Below are 13,303 nucleotides of genomic sequence, written 5' to 3'. Positions count from 1 at the left end.
CCATTTTGCTGGAGAGAAAAGAGCTGGAGTGGCCTAGGAAAGAGGGTATAGGATCCTGGTGCAAGATGCTGCCACTTGGATCCATCCCCTTCTTCCCCCTTCCCACTCCCAAACTCCCCTTGCCCTCTCCCTCCCTCCGCATGACATGCCTCTGCCACCAACTTATCAGCATTGGAGGTGGCTTTGGAAGCTGCTTCTGCACATATCATGCCATTGCCCATCTGCGGTAGTGGCCTGGAAGTGCACAACAGAAGGCTGGCTTTCACAGCTCCAAAAAGGCAAGTTCCAGCAGCGGACTGTTACCCTGCACATGCCCAATCTTGTCTGATCTTGGAAGCTAAGCAGGGTCAGGCCTGGTTAGTACTTGGATGGGAGACCACCTGGGAATACCTGGTGCTGTAGGCTTATACCATAGTCTTTCGAGACTGAAGGTTGCCAACCACCAGCAGCGGAAGGCCCACTTAGCGGAAGACCCACTTCTCTCCACACCATGCAGGTTTCAGTTATGTACCCACATAGCACTGGTGCACCTAGAGGGGGGCAAAAGCCACAGGTGCTGACCCTCCAGGGGCAACTCCCCTAGCCTTGCCCCCCCCGCCAGAGCAGGAGCGCTTGGGAGAGTTGTGGCGAGTCAGTGAGAAGCTGCCTCTTCGTCAGCGCCTCAGTGCCGACTGAGCCGCCCACCCTCCCCTCCTCCTTTATAGGAGGATAGGAGACAGGCGCCCTAGAGAGGCAGCACGTTGGGAGATGCAACTCCCGTCACGCTGATGCTTTAGGGCACCTGTCTCGTATCCTCCTGAGGAGGGGGGAGGGCGCCCTAGAGAAAACGTTTCTCTAGGACAGGGGTGTCCAGAGTTTTTGGCAGGAGGGCCACATCATCTCTCTGACACTGTGTCGGGGGCCGAATTAATTTACATTTCAAATTTGAATAAATTTACATAAATGAATATATTAAAGATGAACTTATATGAATGAATGAAGGTCTTGCAATAGCTCAAGGCCTATAAAAGGCCTTGCACAAAGCAAGGCTGGCCTTTCCTTTGCTGCCACTACTGCATCACAGACGTGAAACAACAAGCAGTGGAGGGAGCCCTCATCCCACAGCTCATGTGAGAGGTCAAACAGTTGCCCTTATGCTGAGAGCAGTTGCGTCGGGCCAGTGCGGGCTCCAACAAATCTCCGGAGGGCCAGAGGCTCATTGGAGACTAGGGGCTCCCTGAGGGCTGCATAGAGAGGCCTTGAGGGCCACAAGTGGCCCCAGGGCCGGGGTTTGGGCACCCCTGCTCTAGGATGTCTTCCCTCCTTCTCTAGAGGATATGAGATGGGCGCCCTAGAGTGTCAGCACGACAGGAGTTGCCCATCTCCTATCCTCCTATAAAGGAGAAGGGGGGCAGCCCAGCCCCATGCTGAGGCGCTGCCTCCCAGGAGCGCTCCTGGGCATCCCTCTTCTGCCTCTGAGGGCACCTCAGAGGTGGAGGGGAAGCAGCGTGCACCCCTTCTGATTTCGGAGGAGACGCATGCAGCTTCTTAGGCCCCGACAGAGCCTTCTGCGCCGCTTGTAAGCAGCGTACAGGTCTCCATTGCAGTGGTCCAGGGCTGCTTCCAGCCATCCCAAACCGCTCCAATGGAGACCTCCGTGCCGCTTACAAGTGGTGCAGAAGATTCCGTCCGGGCCTCAGCTGACTCCTCCTTTCCCCCTTGTTTTCAAAGGGGGAATGGAGAGGTAGCTGCGCAAAAGTAATTGCGGTGACAATGATGTCACCGCAATTATTTCCAGGTTAGGCGGGGGGGCAGAGAAGAGGATGGGGGGTGAAAACAGGGTGTGGGGGCAAAAAACGGGGTTTGCCCTGGGAGCTGGGACCCCCAGGAACGCCAGTGCCGCCTAGATACCTGAACATTTGACAGCATCTCTGCAAGTAATAGTGACTGTTGTAGCCTGTGAAGGTCATCTAGGCATGCTTGGCTATAAGACAAATCAGGCCGGTTTTTGGTGGCCAGGAATGGAGAAACACACTGAGGAAGTAATCAGGAATTGTATGACTTGTGGCTTATGGGACAAAATGCACAAGACTGTCACCACCCATTAACCCAATGAAGTCTCAGTGAAAACGCTGACTGGCAGAAAAATCAAGGAAGAAGAAAATCATAATTAATCTGTGGAATGTGATGATAGGCATGAGCTTATATGGCTTTAAAATTAAACAAATTCATGGAGGATGAGTCCATCAAAGGCTACTGGCTGTGATGGTTGTATGCTACCTTCAGGTCTAGCGGCAATATGCCTCTGAATAGGCATTGCAGGGGAACCGTGGCAGGAGAGAAGTATGCCTATGTGGGCTTCCTAAAGATATCTGGCTGGCCAATATGGGGAAACAGGATACCGAACTGAATAGGCCTCTGGACTAATCCTGCAAGGCTTTTCTTGTGTTCTTACGTGGCTGGTGAGATAGTTTGATGGAGATAAAATCTATCTATCTATCTATCTATCTATCTATCTATCTATCTATCTATCTATCTATCTATCTATCTATCTATCTATGCTTGCCGCCTCGCCATGCAATATCTCAAGTATGGATGCAGCATCCTTCTGCTCATAAATTAGCAGTTATCATTGGAAATCTATTCTTTATCTCCAGCAAACCACATCACAAACACGACTGGATTTACCAGCTACATACGTTAGTGACTTGAATAAGGTGTTTCCATAATTACATTTGCTTGGAGGCAAAAAAGAACAAAAGGTATTCATGGGCATACTAGAGTTTAAGAGCAGCAAAAGTTTAATCAATAGGGCACCTTTGCTGATGACAAACATTGCCAAGAAATGATCAGAGCTACTATTATTCGCAAGGGAAAGCTAATAATCTGAGTGGCATGCTTCCTTGACGCATCCCAACTATTTATGGGTTATTCAGAAAGAGAATTCATAAAGGGCAGAACAAAAAACATGCAATTTTATTGATATCCATCTGATTTATGTTTACAGCATATGCTGATAATAACCCCATTTGTCAGAGAAACCATCATGAATACTAATTTGGAGTTATTGAGTCAAAACCCAAACAATTGATGTTTTCACTCTGCATTTTCATGTATTTTTAGAGGAGGAAAAAAATGTACTATGGAAGTGTTGGTACAGTTTTTCTCAAAGTTTTCTCAAAATCAAGGAGGCTTCAAGTAGGCCTTTCTCTCCTAGTACTTCCTAAAATTTCAGTCTGAACGGAATGTTTTCTGCTTTCTACTAGAATCAAGAATTCTCATTCTTACAGAAAAGAATGGTTGTGGGTGGGGAACAGTTTGGCAGTGCAGAAACTATTCACGCCTAGAAAAGTTCCATGGAAAAAAAAAATACATGTCTTGAGTTCCTAGTGATACTGTCTGATGCTGATACCCATCACCGATGAAGTACTTGTACCATAGCTTCCATCAAACTTACAATGTTCAATAATGTAGTTATGTGCCAGTAGGCTTGGTATAGAACTGATATGTTACATTCTCAGAGGACTTTACTATCTATATTAGATGAGCAGTAGCGAGGCGAATGGAAGCTCAGGAACTGAGAAGGCAGCTGAGAAAATTTATTCATAGTAGTTTCTCAGATTCGTTTCAGTCTAGCTGAGTTACTATTACTAATGGCGCAGTCCTAACCTTGGTCAGCTCACAGGATACAGCGCCGCTGATGCAGTCTCTGCTGGGGAGTAGGCTGGTGGGCAGAGGTAAGTAAAGAAATTATTGCCACTCTCTGATCCCTTGAGTGCCCTTGTTTGGGCACAAACATGCCCACTCACCCGCCTTGGGTGCCCTTCAGGGAGAAAGCTGGAATGCAAATCCAATAAATAAATCCCCAATAAACCTGCTCAGATCTACACCAGCTGTACTGCTGGTGTATATATGCAAGGCCGAAGGGGGGGGTGTCAGTCCTGTAAAGGGGGCTCTGGATGTTGCAGATCCTGCTGCTGAGATCTATGTCCTCCCCCAGTTATGGGCTGATCTCCACCCCAATCTGTCCTCTTTTACCTGTGCCAATGGTGCACTTGTACCGAAATTGCCACCAAACTTACAGGTTTACAAACTGAGCTTACAAACCATTGATGAGCTGTGGTTGAATGCGCTCTTGGCCTAGTTGTGCTCCACACAAGGCAGGTGATTCAGGCACCTCACTAATGCCCTTGGGCATACTGGGAGCTTATGCAGTATTGCTCATCAATTGCAAACCTGACCCCTGTGGTTACTGTTGCCATTGATACCATCCCCTTCCAGTTCTCATTACACCCCCATTCCTTCCTGTCTTCTCCCTGTGTCTCCTCTCTCCATTCCACCCTTTCCTCCCTCCCTCCCACTCATTCTGATTTACTGGTACCTGGGGACATGGAGGATACTTTGACAGGATGCCAGCAGCATCACTGGGCTTTGCATTACCCAGTACAGGAGGCCAGTGCATCACCCCTATAATGAACTTCCTTCCATACAGTGGGTGGGGCAATGCCTCAGGAGGTGGGCGTGGTGTTGTATGATCGCCCTGCCCCCTGTGGGGTTTCTGTTTTTGCTATAACTTTTGAAAGAATAAAGATATTTCAATGTGGTTTGTTTCATTGCATTCTGCATGAAATTACACATTGATTGATATATAATGTGATGATTTTATCCAAAATACCAAGATTTTAAAAATTTTGGAGAGTAGTGGTCTCACCCCCCCCCCATGAATGTCACCTTGGAGGCACAAACATGCTTTATGGCATGTTTGCAACCCTCCTGGGCCAGCGCAAGGGAATTGTGCCAGCCCAAGGGCACTTTAGGATTGATCCCTTATTTATATTAAGGTCACCCTAAAATTTGATCTACAAGAAGTTGAAGGTAGGGATCAAATAAGCATATACGCTTCCAGATATTGACCTAAAAGTCTGCCATGTGCAGTGCTTAATGGAAGTCATGGCTGCCGCTAGCACATATTGCAAGCACATATTGGCATCTAAAGCTCCATTTCATTTCTAGGACTGCCATGTGCCCCCCCACAAGCACATCGAAGTTTATGTTTAAGTTGCAAACTCCCAAGAGCTGCCTCAATTACAGAGTTATGTAAAGGCTCCCAAAGGCTGACTTTAAGGCTCCAGTGAACTGCACAGTCCCTGGACTATTAGCTCATGGGATGCAATTGAGGAACACTCCCAAGGTCTGTGCAATCCCTGAGCTTGTCTAACTAAGCTCAGGGAAGCTGCATTACTCAAATGAGTTGATGCTGAAGCAGATTCTCTCGACATACTTTCTGTAAGTCTTGTGTGATTCAAGCAGGGGGAAGCGGTATGGTTGGGCTCTTACCCTTTCTGGTCATCGGATTACCCCTCTGACTTTATTCAAGGCGGTTTACATAGGCAGGCATTTCTAAATCCCTCAAGGGAATTTTTACAAACATAGAGGTTCTCTCTTTCAAGAACCAACAACATTTCAGAATAGATCTTCCTGGTTTGTCTCACTTCTGGCCTCCAGTTCTCCCATGCAGGCTGACAGCAGCTCCATCTCTCACATGGAGGCAGCCAAGATGCTTCTTGCTCACACCAAGAGCAGGTGGAATCACTCAGCTGGGCTTGTCAGCTGCTTCAAGGTCTTGCCATTCTCAGCCATTCAGGGAGCTGCCGGTGTCCTTGAACTGGCAACCTTCTGATGTTATCTTCAGGCTAACGGAGGCGCCACCCTCTAGATCAGACCTCCAGTAGCCCTACTAATAAATGATCCTTTCCCAAACTTCCATGGCACACTTGCAGGCCATTTGTGGCACACCAGTGTGCCATGGCACAGTGGTTGAAAATGGCTGGACTAGACAGTTCCCTCCTTAGTTAGGGAACTTCCCCGCATAGTGCTTCATTGATTAGTAGGGCGAAGGGGATACTGCCCATCAGCCTGAAATAAACAGGCTTGTAAATATCAAGCTGATTCTGAATGCAGTCAGTAGGAGTTCACTGATTATGACTTAGGGATATGTACTACATCCTCCCGCCCTTCTTGGGCTAGTCTTACTTTTGCTTCCCCCGCATTATTGGATGTTTTCCCTGAACAGGAACTTCCAGATCCACCTCAAAATGTCTCTTTAGCCACAATTTGGTGGCTAAATTCAAAGGTAGTAAAAAGTATATATTAATAACAGTACAATTGTGGGCATGTCTACTCAGAAGTAAGCCTTTTTGAGTTTATTGGAACTTTCTTTAAGGTAAGTATGCATGGGATTGCAGCCTAAGTATATTTGTAAACTGCTTTCTAGCAAAAGTTCACAGAGCTGTTTACAGAGCAAAAGAACTGGAATGTACAGTTAAGGACATAAAGATAAGTATATGAAGCATCACTGTACTAGAGGCTCCTATGAAAATGGAACTCCAGTGAAAATGTAGGCCCACCAATTCCTACAAGACACTACAGTTGTGCATTGATTAGTGACAGGGATGTTGACCAGCACCCTGTCACCATGCGAGACTTGATGCTATACAGAGCCTCTGAAGCTGCACTCCCCTTGCCTCCAGAGGCTTTTCTGAGCCTCGCAGAGGCAGCATGCGACAAAACTGGAAGTCACATGTCTCGCGTGATTTGGGCATTTTGAGCTTCACAGAGGTGAGGGGAGCAGAGCTCTCTTTGGCTTCAGAGGCCTGGGGAGGGGTGTACAGAGACCAGTGACGGCGTCGCATATGCAGCCCGTTGCTGGTCTGAGCGCTGCAAAGTAGCATTCACCTGTATAGACCTGACCTTATTCAAGACATGAATACCCTGTCCTTACTTAATAAAGTAGCCTTCAAAAGAAGACAACAAAATACTCCACATTCAGGATGTCTTTGTACAAATATTTGGTTAGGCTGGAGCTTCAGCATGCAGCAGCTGTGACTGATCAAGTTTTGCTCTCTCTGGCAATGACACGACCAAATGATTTGCTGAACGGATACAGCAATGTGATTGGCAAGATCCTTTTGTGTACCCTAGATCAGTGATGTCACCCGAGTCTGCATTACCTTGTTTTGAATACAAATGTATCCAAATTGTAATGCTCATTTGTACTATCAACTAAGCGCCATTTCCCTGAAAAGGTCTCATCCAGCTTGGCACATAATAGCAGACTTTGTGAGATTCTGTCAGGAGCAGTCAGAGTTCTACGGATCCAACACTCAAAGCCATCTGCATTGTACATATATTATGTACAGAAGTTACTTCTAGAACTGTATTTATAATTACAGGAACTACAAAGTCACATCTTTTCTAACACTTCAAAGTTCTTACTTTTGATTCAACTGTCCTTGATTGCTGTAAACTATGGGAGTAGACCACCCAACTAAACATCCTTTTGTCCGTTCAACATCTTTCTGATTGAGTCAATTCTCCAGAATGTTTCTTGCAAACGTTTTATATGGTTGGGTCCCCCATCCATGTCAAACTCTGCTCTTGTTTGCAAGTATCAGGGAGGGGGTCTGTTAAATTTTCAAGACACTGTTCAACATTCTGCTGCTGAGAGCTGTACTTCCTAGGAAGCACAATGATCAGAGTAGCCTTAGGAGCTGGAAGGGAACTCTTGGAAAACAGCTAAGGTTCTTTTTCCTGAATGATCTCTGACAAAGCTCATGAGTGCCAAGTTATTGTATTTGTGGAATCTGTTCATGTCATCAGGGCAATTTTACTATGTATCCACACACAAATAGAAACCCATGAAAACAGATGAGTGGTAAAATTCCCTTTATCATTTGGGCAGGTGTCACATCATGCTACAGGTGAGCAGCTCATAAGAATATATGGAGAGTCCTGCTGGATCAAGCCAAAACCCATCTGGTCCAGCATCTTGCTGTCCACAGTGGCCAACCACATGCCTCTAGGAAGGCCCAAACAGGTAATGAAGGCTTATCTCTCTCTGGCTGCCGCTTCCTACAACAGGTGATCTTACTAAAACTGTGTGAGGGAGGAAGCTCCCAGCTTCCAGTTACTGGTAGACAGCCAGTAACTATAACAAGTTCGCATTTGATAAATGGTCCTTCATATTCATCCCTTATCACACCTTTCTGCAAGCCTCTTAAATGAGGTACTTGGCTGGTAAGATTGGATTATGACTTCTGTATCATACAGAATACGATCCCCAAATACCTGGGAAGAAATGTATAAAAGTGACAAGGCAGGAGGTTCTTAGTCACTGGAAGCCACTTCAGAGATAACATAAGCAAAGATGGCTGGGGATTGGCGAAAAAAGAAAAAAGAAAGAACTTTTTCATCCTGACAGGAAGAATGAAGTTTGTTGATGCAACATTGAAATGAGTTGCACTGTTATTTCCTGAGTTTCTGCTCAGTATGGACAACCAGAGAAGCTGTATCAGCAAAACTAATTCTAGAGTAAGCTGTTCAGCCCGAGTTTATTTTTTTTACCTTCAGGCATGAGAGATTAAAGAGTTTATCTCTAGACATTGGAAGCATACCATTTTGTTCTCTTTTCATTTTTTTCTTGCCAGAGGAATTCTAGTAACTTCAAGAATAGAAGTTAAGAGTGAGAGGGACTCTCTCTCTCTCTCTCTCTCTCTCTCTCTCTCTCTCTCTCTCTCTCTCTCTCTCTCTGTGTGTGTGTGTGTTTGTGTGTGTGTGACAGACAACTAGACAGAGTAACTCATGCAGTAACCCTTGTCTGGTTGCTAGCTACAAACAAAATTCAGAAGCGTTGATTGCATGTGGATATTTCACAAACCATTTGCAAAGAGCAAAAGGCAGGGAGACAAAAAATAAACATATTCTTTTCTCTTATGTGTGGGGAAAAAAGGAAATAAAGGTGAATTTGGGTGGGTCTGACAAATTCAGATACATCTCTCATCCTCCCCTTACTCCCCAATAGGCAGAGAAAAGCAGACTTTGCTTTTCTCATAGACCCCATGGTGCCCTCCTTGGCATCTGAAATAGCTGATTTGGGGTGTGTTTAAAATGTCATGCTGAAGTTCTTCTTCTTCTTCTTCTAAGTGGTCGTGACTATGGGCAAGACTTATGGAGCATGTAAAGATAAAAATGAATAATTTTCAGGTAAGACACAGACTGTAGAACTTTCATCAAAAGAGTTTATTTTTTTGACTTTTGAGGCCTGGTATAGCTCATGTGTTTCCAAATAGCAGGCAGCAAATTAGAAGGCTGTTGTGAAGTAACCCAATAATCCATCCAACCAGCAAAAGTAATTTAACTAAGATGGAGTGAGGGCTTACTATGGAACAATCTATCACTAATGACTGGAACAGGTGCACAAAGTGTCTTAATAAATCAGTAACCTGAAAAGCACATAAATTACTTTGAAGGTTAATGTATTTTCCTCCTAGTTTCCCAAACATCTTGAAGGTATTTTCATGAATATTTCAGACACTGCACAGAAAACCTCTGTGAGGTGCTTGAGGTGCTAGATAAGGGAAGAAAGAGAGATAATGATAGCTACCTAAGTGAAGATCATTGTGGCCTGGTGCCTTGCAGATCTTCCTAGCTGTGAAACCTACTGAACTGTAAACTTTCAAAGAGGACTGTCAGCATCGCATTATCAACTTCATTTGGAACGGGATTCTGCAAATCCTTGCAAGCTGGTGTTCCAGCAACAGTGAACATTTACCGTATGGAAGTTGAAATGAACACGCCTCTTCCCATCCCTTCACCAAGCCAAACCTTGGCATTTATGTGCATTATGTGGGATCATCTGATATTGTCAGCAGCATTTGTGTCTGGATTTTAACACTCAGCTGCTCTTGGACATTCACTGCAATATATCTATCCCCTCTTCTTAATGCATCTGAAAAAGTACACTATACAGTGGGCACAGATTTGAGGAGACCTGTGTCGGGTCTCTTGGACTGGGAGGGGGGTTAGGATATGGTGGCAGGGCCTGCCGCCATCTCTGCCACCCTCCTGCCCCGCTTCCTCCCCCCACCATACCTTCCCCCCACCCTCCCCCCACCCAGACTTACCTCTGCCACCTAGCACTCGCCCTGAACTCTGGGTGGCAGTCCTTGGTCTTTTCCCCAGCACTGGTTCAGTGCCTGTGCTGAGCCGGTGGTGAGCGTTGCGACGTGCTTTACGGCACATTTTGCAATGCTCAGTGCTGGTGCTGGGCCAGTGCGGGCCGCTGTGGATTGGGCTTTTAGTCTCTAGGAGCTGTAGTATTTTTTGTTTTTTTTAATCAAACAAATTAAATTTGGTCAAATTAAGTCATTTTTTCTAGGAGCTCCTTTTTATTACTGTGTGTAAAGAATGTGAAAAACCATATGATGCTGCCTTAATCAGACCTTTGGTCCATCCAGTTCAGTATTGTCTGCTTTGCCTGGAAGTGGTGCTCTTACTGATAGTCTTTCCTATCACCTTTTAACTAAAGATTGAGGATGGAATGTGCCTTAGTGGTAGACAGGGTGACCAGATGTCTTAATTGTCAAATAGGACAAGGCACCCCAAAAAGTAGTGGTAGACAGGGTGACCAGATGTCATAATTGTCAAACAGGACAAGGCACCCCAAAAATTAGTGGGGGATGTCCATAAAGTAGGATATCCAAAAAAATGTAGGACATGAAAAAATAAAAACTAAAAACACTCATATATTTATTTTATGTGATTAATTTAAACACTATATTACTCATTAATAAATTTAAAACTATACTACATATAATTTATTACATATAATTTATTAATTACAAGAAGGCTATGTTCTGCTTGCAGGGACCCACTTACAGAAAAAAGGAAGACATCTAACACAAGGTTAAGAAAAGGGACACGTCCTGGAAAAAGAGGACTTCTGGTCATCCTGGTGGTAGAGCACATGCTATGTGTGTGCAGAAGTCCTTGGTATCTCCAGGTAGGACAGAGAAAAATTCCTGTGTCAAACTCTGGAGAGTTGCTGCTAGTTTGCTAGTATTGCTTTCTGTTTGCTGACTTTGGCATTACAGATGAGTATATTTTAGTCTCTGTTTTTTTATTATACCTGCATGCATCCATGGGCAGCTATTTAGGGCTCCTGGTCTTTCAGTGTTAACAACCTTTATGTGAATGAGTGTCTGTATGAACTTGCATCAGATTGTAAGTAAACCTCATTTTTCAGTCTTAATCTTTGGCCTAAGTTTCTTTTGTGCCTTGGTTTGCAAGCAGTCTGGGTAGGAGAGCAGTTCTATTAGGTGATAACCTTTTGCCCTGTTCTAACATCCTGAAGGTGGGGCAGTAATGGGGGCTTTGCATTCTCTTACCTTGGCGAACGTTTCTGCTTACCTTATAGCTATAGACTTTGGCTGGACCAACTCCAAGTGAACCCTAGGAGGTGAAGTGAGGCCAGGAAGGGGGATAGGATATTGATGGAGATAACTGTCGCTTCTTGCCCTCAACACCCCCCCTCTTTGCCCTGGTCAGCACCCTGTTTTTCCCCTGCCCCATTCCATCCACCCCTTGCCCATCACCCAAACACCCCTGGGCCACCAGGGCTGAGGCATCTGGGATAGTTGCTGTTGCCTGGCTGCTGCACTACTCTTTTCAACAGTGGCCCAGTCGCATGCAGCAACCTATCACATTTTGCAATGCTGGGAAGGCTGCTGTGCTGTCGGAATGTGAATTCTGAAGGCACAGTGGCCTGTTAGGATTGGGCCCTGGAGGGGCCAGCCAGCAGCTGAGCAGACATGTCTTTCTCAAGCTCTTGAAAGGCACTCTGTTTTCCCCAAAAAACTGCGGATCTGAGGAGATCCGAGGATTGTTTGTCAGGAGAGACAAACTCCTCGATGTGACAGCACGATTCCTGAGGAGATAAAGCCCGGCCAGGGGGCTTTCCCAGGAGATTCCGTCGTCTTGGCAGCAATGGTGAAGAATTCATTTTGAATCAAGTTGAAGGCCCCTGCAGGGAAAGACGTTGAAAGACTTAACTAAGTGTTATTCTGTTTGTGTATGCCTGGTGTGGATTGAATAATTTGATTGCCCAATTTGTTTTCTTGCCGTGAGAAGATGAGGAGGGGGGGAAGGTTCCCCCCCAGCTGTATATCGGTGTGAGGAGAAATTGTAGAAGAGATTTACCAAGCTTGTTATGGATATATGAAAATATAACTACAACTTTACAACTTTGAATTTCTGTGGATTACAAATTAACTTGAAAAGTTTGTGTATTGGAGCATTTATTGCCTTGATTTGTTACTATCCTTTGGGAGTGCCTGAAGGAGTGGCTGGATGTTTTGACATTCCTGAGGATGGAGGAATGGCGTTGCCAAGGCTACAAGTATAAACGTGATAAGAGAAATATAAATAAAACAGTGCACTAGTGACATCTAGTGGATTTTAAAAGACATTGCAAGAACTGGATTTGTGTTTATAATTGAAGGATGGAAGATAATACGCTGAGGACATATAGTGGCCTTAAAGAACATTGTGAGCAGAAGGAAGGAAGAATGAAGATGGCAGGCAAAACAATGAAAGTCCCAGATTCACCAGCATCAGAGACGGGACTTGGAAAATTAGTACAAGAGGAACCGAAAGGGAAAGACTGGAAACAGACTGTGCAAGACAATATAGAAACACTGTTGGTGATGGTACAGTAACTAACAAACCAATCTGTACAAACTCAGGCTAGTGTGGATGCTTTAACTAAATGATTAGACGATCTTACTGGACAACTGATGGAGGTGAAAATTACATCAGAAGAAAATAAACAAAAGATTGAGAGATTGGGACAAACGACAAGGAAAGATCAAGCTAAAATATCAGAGATAGAAGAAAATCAGCATGATGCAGAGAAAACGTTAATGGAAATTCAGATGGATAGTGCAGCTTGAGTGGTGAGGATACAAAATATACCAGAGGAGAAAGGAGAAGATACATCACAACAGATTGACAGATTAATATCAGAATGGATTGATACACCGAGGGAGGAGATATCTAAAGAATTGGACAGTGAGAAGAGTGAGCACTTCTTATCTGAGAAAACATGAATTACCAAGAGAAATCCATGTGAAATTCATCAGAACCTTTTACAGAGATAGATTACTGAAGGCCTCACAGGAAAAGGAATGGACAGTGGATGATAACAAAGTCAACATTTTGAGACATGTTCCATGGAGAGTGAGGAAGAAGAGAAAAGAATATGAAAACCTGACAAAATATTTTTAAGAGAAAAGCAAATACCATACAGATGGCTTTCTCCAGAAGGTATTTTTTTTCAATATCAGACACAGAGATATAATATAAATTCAACAATGAAAGCAGAAAACTTCTTGAGTACAGTGGTGAAAGATGAGATAAGAAGGAAAAAAAGAAGAGAAATCGAGAAGAAAAGAATTAGAAGAATATAGACCAGAAATGGAGTCGGATG

General features: G+C 44.6%; 1 pseudogene; it reads left to right on the top strand.

The window, feature by feature from the left end:
- The first annotated feature begins 284 nt into the window (after positions 1-284).
- On the top strand, positions 285-405 carry LOC136638243 (5S ribosomal RNA; annotated as a pseudogene).
- The last annotated feature ends 12,898 nt before the right edge of the window (positions 406-13,303 follow it).

The sequence above is a fragment of the Tiliqua scincoides genome, chromosome 1, assembly GCF_035046505.1.
Source record: "Tiliqua scincoides isolate rTilSci1 chromosome 1, rTilSci1.hap2, whole genome shotgun sequence".
NCBI classification, from domain to species: Eukaryota; Metazoa; Chordata; class Lepidosauria; order Squamata; family Scincidae; genus Tiliqua; species Tiliqua scincoides.
Note: the sequence above shows the minus strand (reverse complement) of the source record. Positions and strands in the feature narration are given on the sequence as shown.